This window comes from Amblyraja radiata, chromosome 24, assembly GCF_010909765.2.
Source record: "Amblyraja radiata isolate CabotCenter1 chromosome 24, sAmbRad1.1.pri, whole genome shotgun sequence".
In the NCBI taxonomy this organism is placed as follows: domain Eukaryota; kingdom Metazoa; phylum Chordata; class Chondrichthyes; order Rajiformes; family Rajidae; genus Amblyraja; species Amblyraja radiata.
In genome coordinates, this window is record NC_045979.1 from 26,420,424 (window position 1) to 26,439,133 (window position 18,710).

The 18,710-nt window shown below is 46.2% G+C and overlaps 1 protein-coding gene across 1 annotated transcript in view; it reads right to left on the bottom strand.

The window, feature by feature from the left end:
• The window catches only part of cd53 (CD53 molecule), a 30,270-nt gene extending 27,917 nt beyond the window's left edge, over positions 1–2,353 (bottom strand). Inside the window, exon 1 of the mRNA XM_033042696.1 lies at positions 2,188–2,353. The gene's annotated coding sequence lies outside the window, so the exon portion shown is untranslated. The remainder of the gene's footprint in view (positions 1–2,187) is intronic.
• Between the last annotated feature and the right edge of the window lie 16,357 nt (positions 2,354–18,710).

An 18,710-nucleotide genomic window follows, 5' to 3' on the forward strand; every position in this document is an offset into this window, starting at 1 on the left:
ATCGAGTTTACTCCACCATTGAATCATGGCTGATCTCAGCCTCCTAATCCCATTTTTCTGCCTTCTCCCCATAACCCGTGAACTGTGAAGAGGATGCTATGAGGACGCAGGGTGATTTGGCCAGGTTGGGTGAGTGGCAAATGCAGTATAATGTGGATAAATGTGAGGTTATCCACTTTGGTGGCAAGAGCGGGAAGGCAGATTATTATCTGAATGCTGTCAGATGAGGAAAAGGGGAAATATAACGAGACCTGGGTGCCCTTGTACACCAGTCACTGAAAGTAAGCATACAGGTACAACAGGCAGTGAAGAAAGCTAATGGCGTGTTGGCCTTCATGAGAGGAGTTGAGTATAGGAGCAAAGAAGACCTTCTGCAATTGTACAGGGCCCTGGTTAGACCACACGTGGAGTATTGTGTGCAGTTTTGGTTTCCTAATTTGAAGAAGGACATTCTTGCTATTGAGGGACTGCAGCATAGGTTCATGAGGTTAATCCCCGGGATGGCAGGACTGTCACATGATGAAAGAATGAAGCGACTGGGCTTGTATTCGCTGGAATTTAGAAGGATGAGAGGCAATCTTATAGAAACATAAAACATTTATTTAGGGATAGGACAGGCTAGATGCAGGAAACGTTTGCGATGTTGGGGGAGTACAATCAGGGGCCACAGTTTAAGAATAAAGGGTATTTATTGAAGCGATCTATAGATGGCGCTGCCTCATGAAGACAGCCAGCACCATGAAAGACCCACAACACCGTGGCCATGCTCTCATTTAACCCCTACCATCAGGAAGAAGGCGGTACAGGAGGCCGAAAACGGTGCCCACCAGCTTCAAGAATAACTTCTTCCCAACAACCACCAGGCACTTGAACGCCACACAGCACTAATTAAACTATGAACCGTGGAATGCCTCTGATTGCACTAAGATTTGGGGATTTTTACACTAGCACTTGGGTTATTAATTCATAATTATATGTTGTCTAGGGGTATAATATTTATACGTCTGTCACGAAAGAATTCCATTGTTCTCTAGTCTGTGCATATGACAATTAAACACGGTTGACTCTCTCCACTCTTAGTTTAGACCAGAGATCCAGCATGGACACAAGCGATTTGTGCCCAGGGATCACCCGTATACACCAACAAACCCACACGTTTTTGAAATATGGAGTGAAACCGGAGCACCCGGAAAAACCCCGACGGTCACGAGGAGAACGTGCTAACTCCCGATGACGGGATCGATCCTGGATCGGACCTGACCTCTTCTTCAAGGCCACCAACTGCCTCACCTCTACACCCACTATCTTGACACCAGCCGCTGACTATATGACTTCCTGTATACCTCCAACACTTCTTCAGTTAACCCTTGCGCTTCCAGCACCGTGGCAATGAAGAGTTTGTATTTCTGTAGCACGCTTCACGCTTGAAAACAGAACAAACCCGAACGTTACCCCCAGTCTACAGAAAAGTCCCGAAACAGCGGCACAATCGCGATAAAGGCAGCGGCCGCACGGCGCCAGTGAATGCTCTGCAGACACCTGAAGGAGATCATTGTCAGCTAATCTTCGGGAGAATATATATTTTTCATTCACAGCAGATAATTTGCTTGTTTGTCTTAGAAACAAAAAACGCATCGACATATTTTACATCCACACAAGGGAATCGTTGGGTCCAATGAGTAATCGGAGATACAGGAGCGCGACACTCCAATGGTACAACAGGGAAGGGTAGAGGGTGGGAATAGACTCCCCTCTGGGGCAGCGCTGGACAATTTGAACCCGCTACCTTTCAAATAAAAGACAGGAGATAGAAACAAAGAATTGCAGGTGCTGGTTTATACCTAAGATAGACACAAAGTGCTGGAGTAACTCGGCGGGTCAGGCAGCATATGTGGAGAAAATTAATGGGTGATGGTTCGGGTCGGGACCCTTCAGTCTGAAGAAACGTCACCCATCGCTTTTTCTCCAGAGATGCTGAGATACTCCAGCACTTTGTGTCTCTCTCCGCTGAGTTACTCCAACACTTTGTGCCTATCAAAGGCAAGAGACCTGTGACTAGACATCGTTGAGCGTTCGAGACCTCAGCAAAAACAATTGAACATATTATTGATCCCAAGAACCCGTCATGTGGCGGACTCTAATTCCACCATTGACAAATGCTAACGTTTCCCGCTATCTCAGCCCTACCTTGTCTTTGTCCTCGAAACTCTCCAACTAAACTCAAGGTGCCTGGTGTCTCAAAGGCTCGGAGCGCCGACGTTCAGCCGCTGGGAGCTGGGGGAAGAATGATGGCTCGTTAAGTTTCCTCTTAAGTTTCATGCGGTTTCCCTGCCTTGCCGTTTGCCGGGGAGAGGAAGTTACGAAGCACGCTCCGTTAGTGGGCTGTACTTTGACAATGCAGCACTGTTTACACTTTAGGTCACCCTTTAGGTCACACATTCACAAGGAAACACGCCCTTCGGCCCAACTAGTCCATGCCGACCAAGGCGTCCATCTATGCTCATCCCATTTCATAATCATAATAGTACTTTATTAGCCAAGTATGTTTTGCAACATAGGAGGAATTTGATTTGCCATACAGTCATACCAATAAATAGCAACAAGGCACCCAAATATATTTTTAACTATAACATCCACCACAGCGATTCCCCTACATTCCTCACTGTGAATGAAAGGTTAAAAAGTTCAAACTTCTTGCCTTCTTTGTTCTCCCGTGTTCGGGGCACTCAACCATTCCGTTGTTGGGGCGATCTTGGCTCCCGCAGCCGGCGGTCGAGCCCTCCGCATCGGGGCGATCATGCTCCCACATCGGGGGGGGGGGGGGGGGGGGGGGGATCTCAGCTCCCCCGCGCTGGGCCATCGGACCCCGGGTCGGGGCTAGTCGAACCACGTACGGCTTGGAGCTTCCCGACATCACTCAACCCGAGACTGCGTTTGGCCCTTGTCCCTCCATTTCCTATCTATTTTACCTGCCCACACGTCTTTAAAACATTGTAATTGTACTCTTTATACCGCTTCCTCTGACAATACTTTCCAAATACCCACCACCTCTATGAAAAACTTGCCCATTAAGTCGACTTTAAATCTCTCCCCTCTCTCATTAAACTGTTGTCCTCCAGTTTTAGACACACCCAACCCTAGCAAATAGACTGGTATCATCCACATCTATATTCATTATGATTTTATATACCTTTTTAATGTCACCCCTAAGCCTCCTTCACTCCAGGGAAAATAGTCCCAACCTAAACATCTCTCCCTATAATTCAAGCCAACGCAACATCCTTGTGAATCTTTTCTGCATCGTCTGTACCTTAAACACATTCTTGCTAAGTTTAGCAACTAGAACTGTGCGCGAAACTCCAAGTGTGGCCTAACAGATTTTGTTTATAATTGCAACATGAGAATCCCAATTCTTGGACTCAATGCCAAGGCTAATGGATGCCATAGGTCTTCTTCACCACCCCGTCCACCTGTGTGCCTCTTTCAGGGAGTGTTGTGTTGGCACCTCAAGGTCTCTTTGTTCAACAACACTCCCAGGACCCGCAATTCACTGCGTAAGTCACACCATGGCTTAGCGTCCCAAATTACATCAATTGTCAGAGTTAAATTCCATCTTCCATTCCTTTGCCCACTTGATCTAGATCCTGTTGTATTCTTAGACAACCTTTTCCCACTGTCCACAACCACCAATTTGGCATCATTTACAAATTCACTAATTGTGCCAAAAAACAAAGTGCTGGAGTAACTCATAGAGTCAGAGAGGGAAATGGACAGACGGCGTTTCAGGTCGGGATCCTTCTTCAGACTTCTGCTGAAGTCTGCCTTTTCAATGATGTCACCTATGTTCTCATCAAAGTAATTATTATATACGACAAACAACATTCCTTCGGCAAAGCCATCGGCCTGGACAATATTTTCACAGAGGAGATCAAGCAGTTTGGACCTCTGACACGGAAGTGGGTCCTTGAGCTGATGAACAACTGCATGCTGACAAGAAACATCCCAAAGATCTGGAGGAAAACCAAAATCATCGCTCTTCTAAAACCCGGCAAAGATCCAGCATATGCAAAGAGCTTCCGCCCAATCTCCCTGCTATGCCACCCGTACAAGCTGTTTGAGCGCCTGATCCTCAACAGGTTTGCCCCAGTCGCTGAACCAGCCATCATCCCTCAACAAGCTGGATTCCGACCTGGCAAATCCACAACAAGTCAACTTCTGAATCTCACACAGCACATTGAAGACGGGTTCCAGAAAGGACTGGTGACAGGAGCCGTCTTTGTTGATCTGTCTGCCGCGTATGACACTGTGAACCACCGCCTCCTCCTAAAAAAGATCTTGGAGAATACCAAAGACCTGGCACTCACGTACCTCATCGGAGCCCTCCTGAAAGATAGGCGCTTCTATGTTGTCCTTAACAACAAGCAAAGTCGCAGGCGACGACAACGGAATGGCTTGCCTCAAGGTAGTGTGCTGGCTCCACTACTATATAACATCTACACCAATGACCAGCCAATGGACCAGAACACTGAGCGGTTCATCTACGCCGACGACCTCTGTGTAACATCCCAAGAGAGTACGTTTGAAGCTGTAGAAGCGAATCTCACCTCAGCCCTAGATGAGCTACACCTCTACTACGAGCGCAACCACCTACACGCAAACCCTGCGAAGACCCAAGCCTGCTCGTTCCATCTCAGGAACCGGGAAGCAAACAGACCCCTTAACATCACATGGTCTGGAACACCTCTTGGGCACTGCACCAACTCCGTCTACCTCGGTGTAACACTGGATCGCACTCTCTCCTATAAGGAACACGTCAAAAACACCAAACTGAAAGTTAACTCCCGAAATAACATCCTCCGGAAGCTGACCAACTTCAAATGGGGAGCCACAGCACACACATTAAGATCTACTGCTCTGGCCCTGTGCTACTCCTCTGCGGAATATGCGTGTCCTGTTTGGGAGAGATCATCCCATGCCAAGAAATTAGACACAGCGTTGAATAACACCTGCCGCTCAATCACTGGCTGCTTGAAGCCCACCAACATAAACAACCTGCACCTCCTCGCTGGCATTGCCCCTGCTGATGTGAGACGGGAAGTCGCCAGCCGAGTAGAGATGACCAAGGCCACCAGTGATGAACGCCACCTCCTCTATGGACGTGTACCCCCGGCCCAACGGCTGAAGTCCAGGAGAAGCTTTCTCAGCCATGTCCAGCCCCTAATAACATCACGGGAAGAAACCAGACTCCAACTATGGACAAAAAGGCTTGAGGACGACCCCCCTCCTACTGACATGGGTATCCCTCCTTCTGAAGCCCTCCCTCCGGGCTCAGAAGCACCATGGGTCCAGTGGAAGACGCTCAACCGCCTGAGAACAGGAACAGGGCGATCAAAAGCTGCCATGGCCAGATGGGGCTATGAAACTGGCCAAACCACCTGTGAATGTGGAGAAGAGGACCATACAATGCAGCACTGCCTTGTCTGCCCCCTACTACCCAACCAGTGCAGCTCAAAGGATCTTGCAGTGTTCAATAAAAACGCAAAGGACTGTGTAAAGGAATGGGAAACTGTCATATAGTCAACCAGCTTCAAAGACACGAAAAGAAGAAGAACATTCCTTGTTGAGTTAGGAGGAAATGTGAGGGAAGAATTAAATCTCTGGCATTGCTATCTCAGTTTTAATCCGTTTGCATTGGTCTTTGTGTATAATATGTTGGTGCAATTTCACTGAACATGTTTTTTCACTCAAAACTATTTTGCAAGAAAGAAGGAGGCAATTCATCCCTTTGAGTCTATGCTGGCTCTCGGAGCATTCCCATCAGTCCTATTTGCTAATTTATTTTCCTAATAATCTATTCGCATGCCCATTGATTCTCATATACTGATTCTCCTCCCACTCACTTACACCAGCGGTAGGTTACAGTGGCCAATTGACCAACCAGCATGTCTTTAGGATGTGGAAGCACCAGTGGGAAACTCACAAGGTCATGGGGAGCAGATGCAAACTCCACACAAACAACACTCCAAAGACGTACAGGTTTGTAGGCTGATTGGCTTGGTAAAATTGTAAATTGCCCCTCGCGTGTGTAGGATAGTGTTAGTGTGTGGGGATTGCTGGTCAGCGTGGACTTAGTGGGCCAGAGGGCCTGTTTCCACTAATGTGTCTCTAAACTAAACTAAACTCTCAAGGTCAGGATCAACCGCAGTCTGGTGGATCTCTGTAGAAGCAGCACTCGCTGTTATGTGAGGGAGCAACACTCACTCCCTGCACTCTGTGACACATACAGACGGAAAACATTTGGGATTTTCCATGGGAAGTTTTCCACGTGCACATTTCTGGAGAAATGTTGACGTTTTTCTGTTGGGCCACCTGGGGACTAAGTGACCTTTCCAACGCCAATGGAGATTTCTGGGACTTTGAAATCCAAACGAGAAACACTATTATCACTGTAACTCAGAAATATAGATAGAGAAGTACCTCACCTCAGCTGCTACCTGCCCAACTGGCTATTTGTACCATTCTCTGTCTTATTCTGAGGAGTTTCAATGGCTTTCATGTGTTAACTTTCCTTTGGGGTGGCACAATGGTAGGGTTGCTGCCTTAGAGCGCCAGGGACCCAGATTCATTCCTGACTATGGGTGCTGTCTTAACATATTTTGTACGTTCTCCCTGTGACCGCATGTGTTTTCTCCATGCGCTGCAGTTTCCTCCCCGCACTCCAAAGACGTACAGAGTTGTTGGTTAATTGGCTTTGTTAATTTGTAAAATTGCCTCCAGCGTTTGTAAGTTAGAGTACGGTGTGATCATTGGTCGGCTCGGACTCAAGAGTTTCCGCACTATATTTCTAAAGGAAGCATAAAGTAATGTTTTTAGTATTAATTACCATGGTAGATGTATAGAAACATAGAAAATTGGTGCAGGAGTAGAGGCCATTCGGCCCTTCGAGCCTGCACCGCCATTCAATATGATCATGGCTGATCATCCAACTCAGTATCCCATACCTGCCTTCTCTCCATACCCCCTGATCCCTTTAGCCACAAGGGCCACATCTAACTCCCTCTTAAATATAGCAATGGACTGGCCTCAACTACCTTCTGTGGCAGAGAATTCTACAGATTCACTACTCTCAGTGTAAAAAATGATTTCCTCATCTCGGTCCTAAAAGACTTCCCTCTTATCCTTAAACTGTGACCTCTTGTTCTGGACTTCCCCAACATCGGGAATAATCTTCCTGCCTGTCCAACCCCGTATGAAATATGGGGACAAGTAAAATATAGTATTTAATTGTATATCTAAAAGTCGCCACTTCCCCAGATGACCATTTGTTAGATGTGGTACATCACCCAATACAAATTCTAAAGCCTTGTGTCTGTACAGGTAAACACTATTATTACCCATCTCTAACTCAATATGCGAAATGTTCCAGGAACGGAAGAGGAAAGATCATGTACAGTTGTTTTAATTGCAAGCTCAGTGAGGAATGGACCAAGGCAGGTTGAGGAATCTGGGGCAGGGAGTGAGTCAGCAGGAGAGGAGTGAAACTATTGTGAAATTAGCCCATGTACGAAGAGTCAGCATGGAAGATGAGGCACCCATTCCACGGATGACCAAGTTCCCTTAAGGTTATTTCTAATTTGTCACAAGCTCTATGCACTGAGAATGACCAGACAAAGATGTAACACTCCAAATGCTGCACTTCAGATAATATTCAGATGTCGGAGTTGCTGCCTTACAGCACCAGAGACAGGTTTGTAGGTTAATTGGTTAAATTTTAAATTGTCACTCGTATGTGTAGGATAGTATTAATGTGCGGGGATTGCTGGTTGGGGGTGGACTCGGTGGGCCAAAGGGCCTGTTTCAGCGTTATATCTCTAAACTAAAAACGAAACGAAACAAAAATATTCCAGTAACTTACTCCAGCTGAACAAGATGCCACACTAAAGATATCACACTATTGGCTTAATTATAGATATTAGACTCTTGATGTCACCAGTTGAGAGGCCTGGACATACTGAAATCAGCATTTCTCTGATTAGATTGGCCAACAATGAGAGTCACAAGATTTATGGGAAAGGATGGAAGGGCTGAATAAGCCAACACAAAAAAAGGGAAGCAGTAGACAATTTGGTTTCTTAGGTCTTCTCTGCCTTTAAGGCTCAACTCCTGGTTCCCTCCTGATCAACAGAATCCTAGATTCTCAAGTAACTCAGCAATCTATCTCTGTCCTGAATGTGCAGAAAGACTTAGCATCCACAGCTCCTGGTGAGATTTTTCACTGTCCTAAGACAATGTCTTTACGTTCTGGACTGCCCCATCAGAGCAAGCGCCCTCTGAGTATCTACACTGTCACATAAACTCAGAACCTATACATCTTAGCATGAGCTCACTCTTCTGATTCCAATAAGCCCAACCTATTCCCACCATTCCTCATCAGCCAACTACTTCATTCCAAGAATCAATCTGGGAACTTTTGCTGCACCATCTCAAAGTCAGATGGGGTTCTTTAATAAGGAGATCAAACCCATGTGCAGGATTACATGTGTGACCACATTCAAGCCACCGCAGACCTGTGGAGTTGTAACAAGACTTTCTTCATCTTATTGGTCAACTGTCCTGAAAGAAACATTCCACTTGTCTTCTAAATTGTGTGCCACACTGGCATGATAACTATCCATGGTCCTTGTACAAGAAGACCTAGGTCTATGCACATCACCGGCAGGGCCAACATTCATTGCCAAATGTCATTGTGAAGGTGGTGGCGAGCCATCAGATCAACCTGCAATAGATTCTCTGGTGCAGCCACTCCTACAAAAGTGTTGGGGAATGAGTTTCAGGGGTTAGACCATTAAATGATGAAGGTCGTATAACTTGGAGAAGAAATTGGCGGTGGAAGTGTTCAATTGTACCTGTTGCCCTTATCTGCCTTGGGGATCCTAGATCATTAGATTGATTGTCAGAATGGTACTTTGAGAATATCTAAGATTATCATTAGGTTAATTTGGAAACACAGTGCAGTTTCAAATGGTTCTCGTGTGTTAAATTTCCTTTAGAATGAATTGCAATGTTAGGTAATATAGGGGGAACAAGTAAAATATTTCACTAAGTGTGTTCCTATAACTAGCGACTTCTCCCGGTGTTCAATGTGGTACATCACCCAATACAACCCAAGGGTGGTACAGCGGTAGAGTTGCTGCCTTACCTGTCCCACTTAGGAAACCTGAACGGAAACCTCTGGAGACTTTGCACCCCACCCAAGGTTTCCATGCGGTTCCCGGAGGTTGCAGGTGGTTGCCGGAGGTTGCAGGTAGTGGAAGCAGGTAGGGAGACTGACAAAAACCTCCGGGAACCGCACGGAAACCTTGGGTGGGGCGCAAAGTCTCCAGAGGTTTCCGTTCAGGTTTCCTAAGTGGGACAGGGGCATTATACAGCACCAGAGACCTGGGTTCAATTCTGACTAGGGGTACTGTCTGTACAAGTTTGGATGTTTTCCCTGTGATCGTGTGAATTTTCTCTAGGTGCTCTGGTTTCCTCCCACACTCCAAAGACGTATGTTGATTTGTAGTTTGTAGGTAGATTGGCTTTGGTAAAATTGTAAATTGTCCCGAGTGTGTTAGATAGTGCTAGTGTACGGGGTGATTGCTGGTCGGCGTGGACTCGGTGGGCCGAAGGGCCTGTTTCTGCACTGTGTGTCTAAACTAAACTGAATAAACATTGGTGCAAAGTATCTGTGCCACTTGCTGTTTCCTCTTCTAAACAGAATTACTACTACTCGACCCATTAAGAGAGTAGTTTCCGAAAAGGAAGTGCAAAAATGACTTGTGGCAGTTTTAATTGAACAACAAGATCAGCAGGGAATGGACCAAGTCAAAGCCAGGGTGAGGAGGTGGGGAAATGGGTGGTTGGGAAGTCATGGAGTTGGAAATAGGACCACTGTTAAATTAGCCAAAGTGCAATGAGCCAGCGCTGGTCCGAAGATCAGGCAACCATTCATAAACATTACAGAAACTGCCAAGTTCCCTTTTCACGACCTAGATTTGGCAGTATGTTTCATAAATAGTAATGCTGCTGTGCTAGAAATGACCAAAACCAAGAAGTGATACTCCAAATGCAATATTGCAGATTCCACGCTCCTGATGCCAGGCTGGTGACGGATGTTTCAGGCTTGGTATGTGGAGTAACTGCAATGTATTTTGTAGTTGGTACACACCCCAAACCCTGTGTGCCTCTGATAGAAGGAATGAGTGTTTCGGCCGATGAACAGTCAGACAGGCAAGCTTATCTTGTGTAGGAAGGAACTGCTGATGCTGTCTTACACTGAAGATAGACACCAAATGCTGGTGTAACTCAGCGACAGGCAGTATCTCTGGAGAGAAGGAATGGGTGACAAAACATGATAAAGGTGGTACAAGGAATTGCAAATGCTGGAATCATGAGCAAAACACAAAGTGCAGGAGGAACTCAGTGGGTCAGGCAGCATCTTTGAAGGGTAAGCGATATTTCAAGTCGGGACTGACTGCGTCCCCAGATTCAACCACCCACATATTCACCAGAAGCAATTCACAGTGGCCAATTAACCTACCGATGCTGTTCTGAAATCCATACGGTCACAGGAATAATAATAATAATAAATTTTATTTAATGGGCGCCTTTCAAACATCTCAAGGACACCTTACATAGTATATCCTTGGAGCGCAGGAGGATGAGGGGTGATCTTATAGAAGTGTACAAAATCATGAGACGAATAGATTGATAGATGCACAGAGTCTCTTGCCCAGAGTAGGGGAATCGAGAACCAGAGGATGTAAGTTTAAGGTGAAGGGGGAAAGATTTAATAGGAAAAATGTTCACACATAGGGTGGTGGGTATACGGAACGAGCTGCTGGAGGAGGTAGTTGAGGCAGGTACTATCACAACGTTTAAGAAACATTGAGATAGGTACATGGATAGGACTGGTTTAGAGGGATATGGGCCAAATGCAGGCAAGTGGGACTGGTGTAGATGGGACAGATAGGTCGGTGTGGGCAAGCTGGGACGAAAGGCCTGTTTTCACACTGAATGACTCTATGACATATATGCAGGCAAATATGGCAGACACAGATAGTGGATCTACACCGACATTTTCCTACATAAATTCACACACTTTCAGATGCGTTCACCGCACAGTCACATAGTCACAGTCACATAGTTACAATCAAAGATAAACTCAAATAAGCAGTTGCATGCACCATAAAGAACAGAGCCACATACAGCACATCAGTAGCATCTGGAAACAGCAGCATGCAGGTGCAAGTGAAGTTACTATTTGAAGCACTGTGCTCCAGGCATTATGAGAGGAAACGAGAAGTCTTTGGAGAAAATGATACTTCATTTTAAAAGTCGGGCAAAGCACAGAATATTTTTTTTGGGGGGGTGTAGTTTGATTGTGCAGGGATAGATAGAGGAAATGCAAATATTTTTAAACGTTTCTGCTGCTACAGCTTTGGGTCATGATAATAAATACCGGAACCAAATGTACAAACGGCAGCGGCTGCAGGGAGCAAGGATATGGAACATTCTAAGGTGAGGTACAAGTCGTGTTGAAGATCAAGACAGAAAGGAGAAGTTCTGCACAGTCCTCACCACGCACATCATTCACACATCGCCAACAGGTGTCTATGTTGGGTTAAAACAGTAACCGTTTCCATTATGTTAGGTTTCATTTACAGAGAAGTCGTAAATAGCACTGCGTAAATTAAAAAAAAACACTTGTTATTTTGGGTATATGAGAAGCTACTGCTGTGGTATTTCATGCTTATAAGACGGTACCAGAATATTTCTCCTTTATAGAAGCCCCCATAATGGGTCTAATAGACTTCTTCACTTGTGGAAAAGGCTATTCAGCTTTTCTCATATTCCCGCTCCTTTCTCGTGCTCCTGCAGATTATATGTTTTCTCATCTAAATTAAATTCTCTTGTGAGTTAGTTACTTCATGCTTTCAGATTATAACAACTGGCCATGTATAAAACTAGGGCAGCACAATGGTGCTGTTGGTAGAGTTGCTTCCCCACAGCACCAGAGGCCCGGGTTCAATCCTGACCTCGGATGCTGTCTGTGTGGAGTTTGCCGTGTGGGAGTGTAAATGTTTGGGTTTCCTCCGGGTGTTCCGGTTCCCCCCACGTCCCAAAGTCATGCGGATTTGTAAGTTAATTGGCCTCCGTAAATTGCAAGAGTGCGTAGAGAGTGGATGAGAAAGTGGGATAACATAGAACTAGTGTGAACGGGTGATGGAAGGTCAGTGAAAATCCGATGGGCCAAAAGACCTTTTCCATGCTACATCTCTAAACTAAACATTCCCTTGTCTCTCCTTTCTGTTTTCTACAATATCTCCCATCACTGTCAGCCTACTGACTCTTCCTCATGTTATTTACCAATATCTTTCATAATTCTGGATGTATCGAAATGTTTAACTACCTCCCAGTGATACTTCTGCTGTAACATCATCCAAGCTTCTCCGATTACTTCAATAGGATGGCACACCATGACACAGACAGTAGAGCCACTGCCTCACAGTGCTAGAGACCTGGATTTGATCTAGACCTCCAAGTGCTGTCTGTGTGGAGTATGCATGTTCTTCAGGAGGAGGAGCCATCTTGGTGAACGGCTGCTAGCCAGCAGCCGTCCGTTTTAAATCCGTTTTTTTTATAGTTTTTAGTGAGTCCTGTTTTTTGTTTGTAGGGGATATGGTCTTTTTAATATGGGGGGTAGGTGTAAACTTAATTTCTAGGTCCCTACCTGGTCGGTGAGGCAGCTTCTTCTCCGGGCTGCCCGTCGATCCGTCCTCGTGGCCTACCTGCGGGCTTGGAGCGCCGTTTCCTGGCGGGAACCGCCCAGCACCTCGGCCTCGGCGGCGGCACAGCATTGGAGCGCTGGAGCGGAGCGGGCGATCCCTTGCCTGGGTCGCCGCGCTGGAGCGACGCGCTGGAGCTCTGGCGAGCTGGACCGCCGAGAGCAACAACTCCGGGCTGCGGGTCTGCGGAGCGGAGAGGCGGCGCCGACTTTGTCATCGGGAGCCTGGGAGCTCCAAACCGGCGCGGCCTTGTCGGCTTCGGCAGCCGCGGGCTCCAACCAAGAAGCGGCCGTTCCAAGTGGCCCAGCCGCCGAAAGGACTCTCCCGACGCCGGGGCAAGACCACCCGGTGAGAACGGCCAGGGACATCGGGCCTCCGTAGAGGCAATTGCGGTGGCCTCAATAGGCCTGACCTTGGGGTGAACATGGGGTGGGGACTGGACATTATGCCTTCCTCCACAGTGCTATCCACTGTGGGGGGATGATTTTTTTGTCTATTTGTAGTCTTGTAGGTCTGTGTCCAAGATGGCTGCCGTGAAGAGAGAGTGGACGCTGGCGCGCTTTGGCTGCCGCTGCTCCCTCTTCACACTGTGTTTTTGATTTTCTGTTTTTGGATTGAATCCTGTTTTTAATTTGTGTCTCTGTGATGTCTTTATTGTTATATTCCGACTGTGCACTGGATGAGGACTGTGCAGAACTTCTCCTTTCTGTCTTGATCTTCAACACGACTTGTACCTCACCTTAGAATGTTCCATATCCTTGCTCCCTGCAGCCGCTGCCATTTGTACATTTGGTTCCGGTATTTATTATCATGACCCAAAGCTGTAGCAGCAGAAACATTTAAAAATATTTGCATTTCCTCTATCTATCCCTGCACAATCAAACTACACCCCCCCCAAAAAAAATATTCTGTGCTTTGCCCGACTTTTAAAATGAAGTATCATTTTCTCCAAAGACTTCTCGTTTCCTCTCATAATGCCTGGAGCACAGTGCTTCAAATAGTAACTTCACTTGCACCTGCATGCTGCTGTTTCCAGATGCTACTGATGTGCTGTATGTGGCTCTGTTCTTTATGGTGCATGCAACTGCTTATTTGAGTTTATCTTTGATTGTAACTATGTGACTGTGACTATGTGACTGTGCGGTGAACGCATCTGAAAGTGTGTGAATTTATTTAGGAAAATGTCGGTGTAGATCCACTATCTGTGTCTGCCATATTTGCCTGCATATATGTCATAGAGTCATTCAGTGTGAAAACAGGCCTTTCGTCCCAGCTTGCCCACACCGACCTATCTGTCCCATCTACACTAGTCCTACTTGCCTGCATTTGGCCCATATCCCTCTAAACCAGTCCTATCCATGTACCTATCTCAATGTTTCTTAAACGTTGTGATAGTACCTGCCTCAACTACCTCCTCCAGCAGCTCGTTCCGTATACCCACCACCCTATGTGTGAACATTTTTCCTATTAAATCTTTCCCCCTTCACCTTAAACTTACTTCCTCTGGTTCTCGATTCCCCTACTCTGGGCAAGAGACTCTGTGCATCTACCCAATCTATTCTTCTCATGATTTTGTACACTTCTATAAGATCACCCCTCATCCTCCTGCGCTCCAAGGAATAGAGTCCCAGCCTGGTCAACCTCGCCTTATAGCTCAGACCCTCGAGTCCTGGCGACATCCTTGTAAATCTTCTGTGTACCCTTTCCAGCTTGACAACATCTTCCTTTAACATGGTGCACAGAACTGAACACAATACTCTAAATGCATCTTACAACATGCAGTGGCAGGCAGTAGATGGGATTGTTCGGTGAACAGTTGCAACTTTGTTGGCGCTGAAACATGGCGACACTTGTGTACTGTCTATGTGAGGTGTGCTATATGATTTTGCCGGGTTGCATACAAAACAAAGCATTTCACTGCATCTCGGTACATGCAACAATAAAGTATAATTGAATCAGATTCAAGCTGCAGGTCAAACACAGAAATGCCTGGAATAGGAATGGTGTGGAACTGAGAGAGCATCACAGAAGTGATACGTCAGAATCTGAATTGTTTTAAGATACGGGATGAAGCAAAAAAAGGGAAGTATGAATCCCTAATCCTCTGCTGATCAGGCAGCTGCCAAACCCCACAAGTAATCTGACGAAATTTGCTTTGGACGTGAATGAATTACCACAGGAAAAACGTGGCCATTTTTCTATGATACAATATTGGTTTCTTAAGAAAGCTCATCAATTATTGCTTAAACAATTACTGTTTCTAAGGAATTCTCTTGTGATTCTTTGTGAAGCAAGTGGCAGACACCTCCCTTGTATCAGAATTGAGGCGCTCAAAAATATTTAATACATTATGTAAGTAAATGACTATCACTTGCTAAACAAAGCAGCCAGTCTTTACACAGGAAGATCCTGGTGGTCGAGGAGGGTGCCGGTGGTCGAGGACGGGCCAGTGGAGAGTTGCGGAGATCGGACGAGGGCAGGCCCGCGTGAGTGCCGATAGTCCGATGGGAACGGGCCCGTAGTGGGTACCGGAGGACGGTCGAGGTCATGACGCTGAGAAGGGGACAGTTTCCGTGCTGTATCTCGAAACAAAAACATAAGGAAGCACTGAGGTAGTGGAAACGGTAATATGCAGATAGCAAAGACCTTCTTGACCCCCCCCCCCGGAGGTGAAGATACTCCAGAGTACTTTGCTGGGTTTGCCATCATTTTCACAAGGACAAATATCTCTCCAAGTCACAGTGGGGAAAATGTAGTTATATACCCAGCCACTCTGTCCTTAATCTAAGTGATAGAGAATGGAGACCACATTGACACATCTGCCTCATAGTGCCAAAGACCTGTGTTCAACTCTGACCTCCGGTGCTGTCTGTGCGGAGTTTGCAGGGTCTCCCTGTGATTCTGCAAGTTCCCATCTTAAAGTGCTCCACTTTCTCCACTTCCTGACGTGAGGCTCGGTGGGTTAATTGTCCCTAATGTGTAAGTGAGGGGAAGAATCTGGGGAGAGTAAAAAATGGAAATATAGAACATGGAACATTGCAGCACAGGAACAGGCCCTTTGGCCCACGATGTCCGTGCTGCCCCAATGCCAATCTAAACTAATTACATCTGGCTGCACAATGTCCAGGTCCCTCAGTTCCCTCATATTCATGTGTCTTCTAAATGCTTCTTAAATATCACTATTGTGTCTGCATTTACCATTTCACGTGGCAGTGTGTTCTGGGCACCAACCATACTCTGTGTAAAAACGTTGGATTAGTGTAAATGAATGGTTGACAGAGGATGCAGACTTGGGGAGAGAACCCGTTACCATGTTGTATTTCTCTACGACTCTGTGACCAGCTTTAAGGGGGTGGTGATGGAGAAGTTTTGATGAGCTGCTGCAGTGCATCTTGTAGATGGTAGATAGACACAGCGGGACGGGCAGCATCTGTGGATAGAAGGAATGGGTGACGTTTTGGGTCAAGACCCTTCTCCAGCATTTTGTGTCTATCTTCGGTTTAAAGCAGCATCTGCAGTTCCCTCCTACACATTGTACATGGTAGACACAGCCAGGGTGTCCAAGTGATCAAGAGATGGAGAGGAAAAGCTGGTAAATAGGATTAAAGTTAGATTTAGGGTTAAGGGGTTTCAAGTGGGATGAGAGTATATAGGTTTGTCCCTTACTTCATTGTGGGTGGCACAGTGGCGCAGCAGTAGAGTTGCTGCCTTACAGCACCAGAGACCCGGGTTTGTTCCGTCTGTAGGGAGTTTGTACTTTCTCCCTGTGACCATGTGGGTTTTCTCTGGGTGCTCTGGTTTCCTCCCACACCCCAAAGATGTGCTGGTTTGTAGGTTAATTGGCTTCTGTTAATTGTCCCTTGTTCTAGGATAGAACTGGTGCATAGGTGATCACTGGTCGGTGCGGACTCGGTGGGCCAAAGGGCCTGTTTTCTTGTTGTATCCCTAAATTAAACTAACCTAAACTAAACTAAACTAAATAGTCTCCTAGGGCCCATAGCCTTTGTCCCACTGAGTCCACTCCAGACAACAACCCATTTATTCTATCTCATGTTTCATTCTTCCCACTTCGCCAACAACTCCCGTTTTGATTTTGCTAAGTTGACATTTACAGCAATTAGTTTCCCAATACACACAGTAGGAAGAAACTGGAACATGGGAGCGTAAAACTCCGTACAGACAGCACCCTGTACGGAGTTTTACGCTCCCCCTGTTCCAGTAAACTAAATTTAGAGCGACTACACCCTCTCCGTAGACTACGTAAAGCAGGTCTCCCCACTACACATCTACGAACTTTTTATAGGGGGACAATCGAGAGCACATTAACCAACGGCATCACTTCCTGGTTCGGGAGCTGCAAGGCGTACGAACGGCACCAACTTGACAGGATTGTGAAGACCGCCAGCAGGATTATTGGTGCTCCACTCCCTTTCTTGCTGGACATATACAGGAAGAGATGTATCAACAGAGCCATCTCCATCATCAAAGACCCCTACCACCCATCGCATCACATATTCTCCATCCTGCCATCTGGGAAGAGGTACAGGAGCATTAGCTGCAAAACCAGCAGGATGCTCCTCAGCTTCTTCCCGCAGGCTATAAGACTGTTAAACGGACTTTGCCCCCTGCCAAAGTATCGCGCACCAACCACCAACCTGGACAGAGCCACTGTCGTGCCGCTGCCGATCGGAACGCCTGTTGATGTTTAGTTGAGAGTAGTGTTAAACTTGTTCATGATATATGTATTTTTATTTCTATTTATTTTTTACTGCACACTGAATGGACACTGGTTGGTGAGTAACGTTTTTTTGTTTCCTCTGGGTATGTGAGTACTCAGGAAAATAACAATAAAGATATACAATACAATACAATACAATACCCGAGGTCAGGATTGAACCTGAGTCTCTACCGGCTGTGCCACTGCACCACCCATGCAAGATCAATATAATTTTCCCCACCGACACAAGCGGTGCACAAAGGTTGAGATCCAGATCGAAGAAACGGATTGGCTTTGAATACTGACTGTCTACTCACTGATGGCAAAAACAAATTAAAACTCACTAGGTATTGATTCTGATGACGAGGATCCTGGAATAACTGTAGAAACCTGTGCGGAGAGTCTGAATCCCAAGGATTCAGCAGCAAGACGAACCCATGACTGATTATCAGGCAGCATCTGTGGAGGGAATAGTCAGGTGACATTTCAAGTCAGAACCCTTCCGAAGCTCGCTGTCTGACTCTGAGAGCTGGCTCGATTGGGGCAATGTCCTTGGGGCAGTCAGAGATACAATCAATCCACCAGGAGATGTAGGATGGAGGCTAAGGAGAAGTTGGGAGACTACGTGCCAGTGATGGATCTGCAAAATAGAACAGTTTCAAGTTCTTGGGTGTTAACATCTCGGTTGACGTCCTGGGGCAGAGACATCCTGTAATCATGAACAAGGCACATCGTCATCTCTATTTTCTTGGAAGCTTAAAGAGATTTGATGTGACCATACACTTACCAAAGAGATGCATGGCAGAAAGTATCTTGGGCCATGACGCAACCAGTCAGGATATTTTCGACAATAAGTTCATAAATTCATTAGTTCTAGGAGTAGAATTAAGCCATTTGGCACATCATGTCTACTCCCCCATTCAATCATGGCTGATATATATTTCCCTCTCAACCCCATTCACCTGCCTCCTCCTCTCAGCCTTAAAATATCCACTGATGTCCTCCACAGCCTTGTGTGACAAAGAATTCCATAGATTCACCACTCTCTGACTAAAGAAATTCCTTCCATCTCCTTTCTAAATGTACATCTTTTTATTCTGAGGCTATGGCCCCTGGTCCTTGCTCCCGATGTTGGGGAAGTCCAGGACAAGGGGTCACAGCTTAAG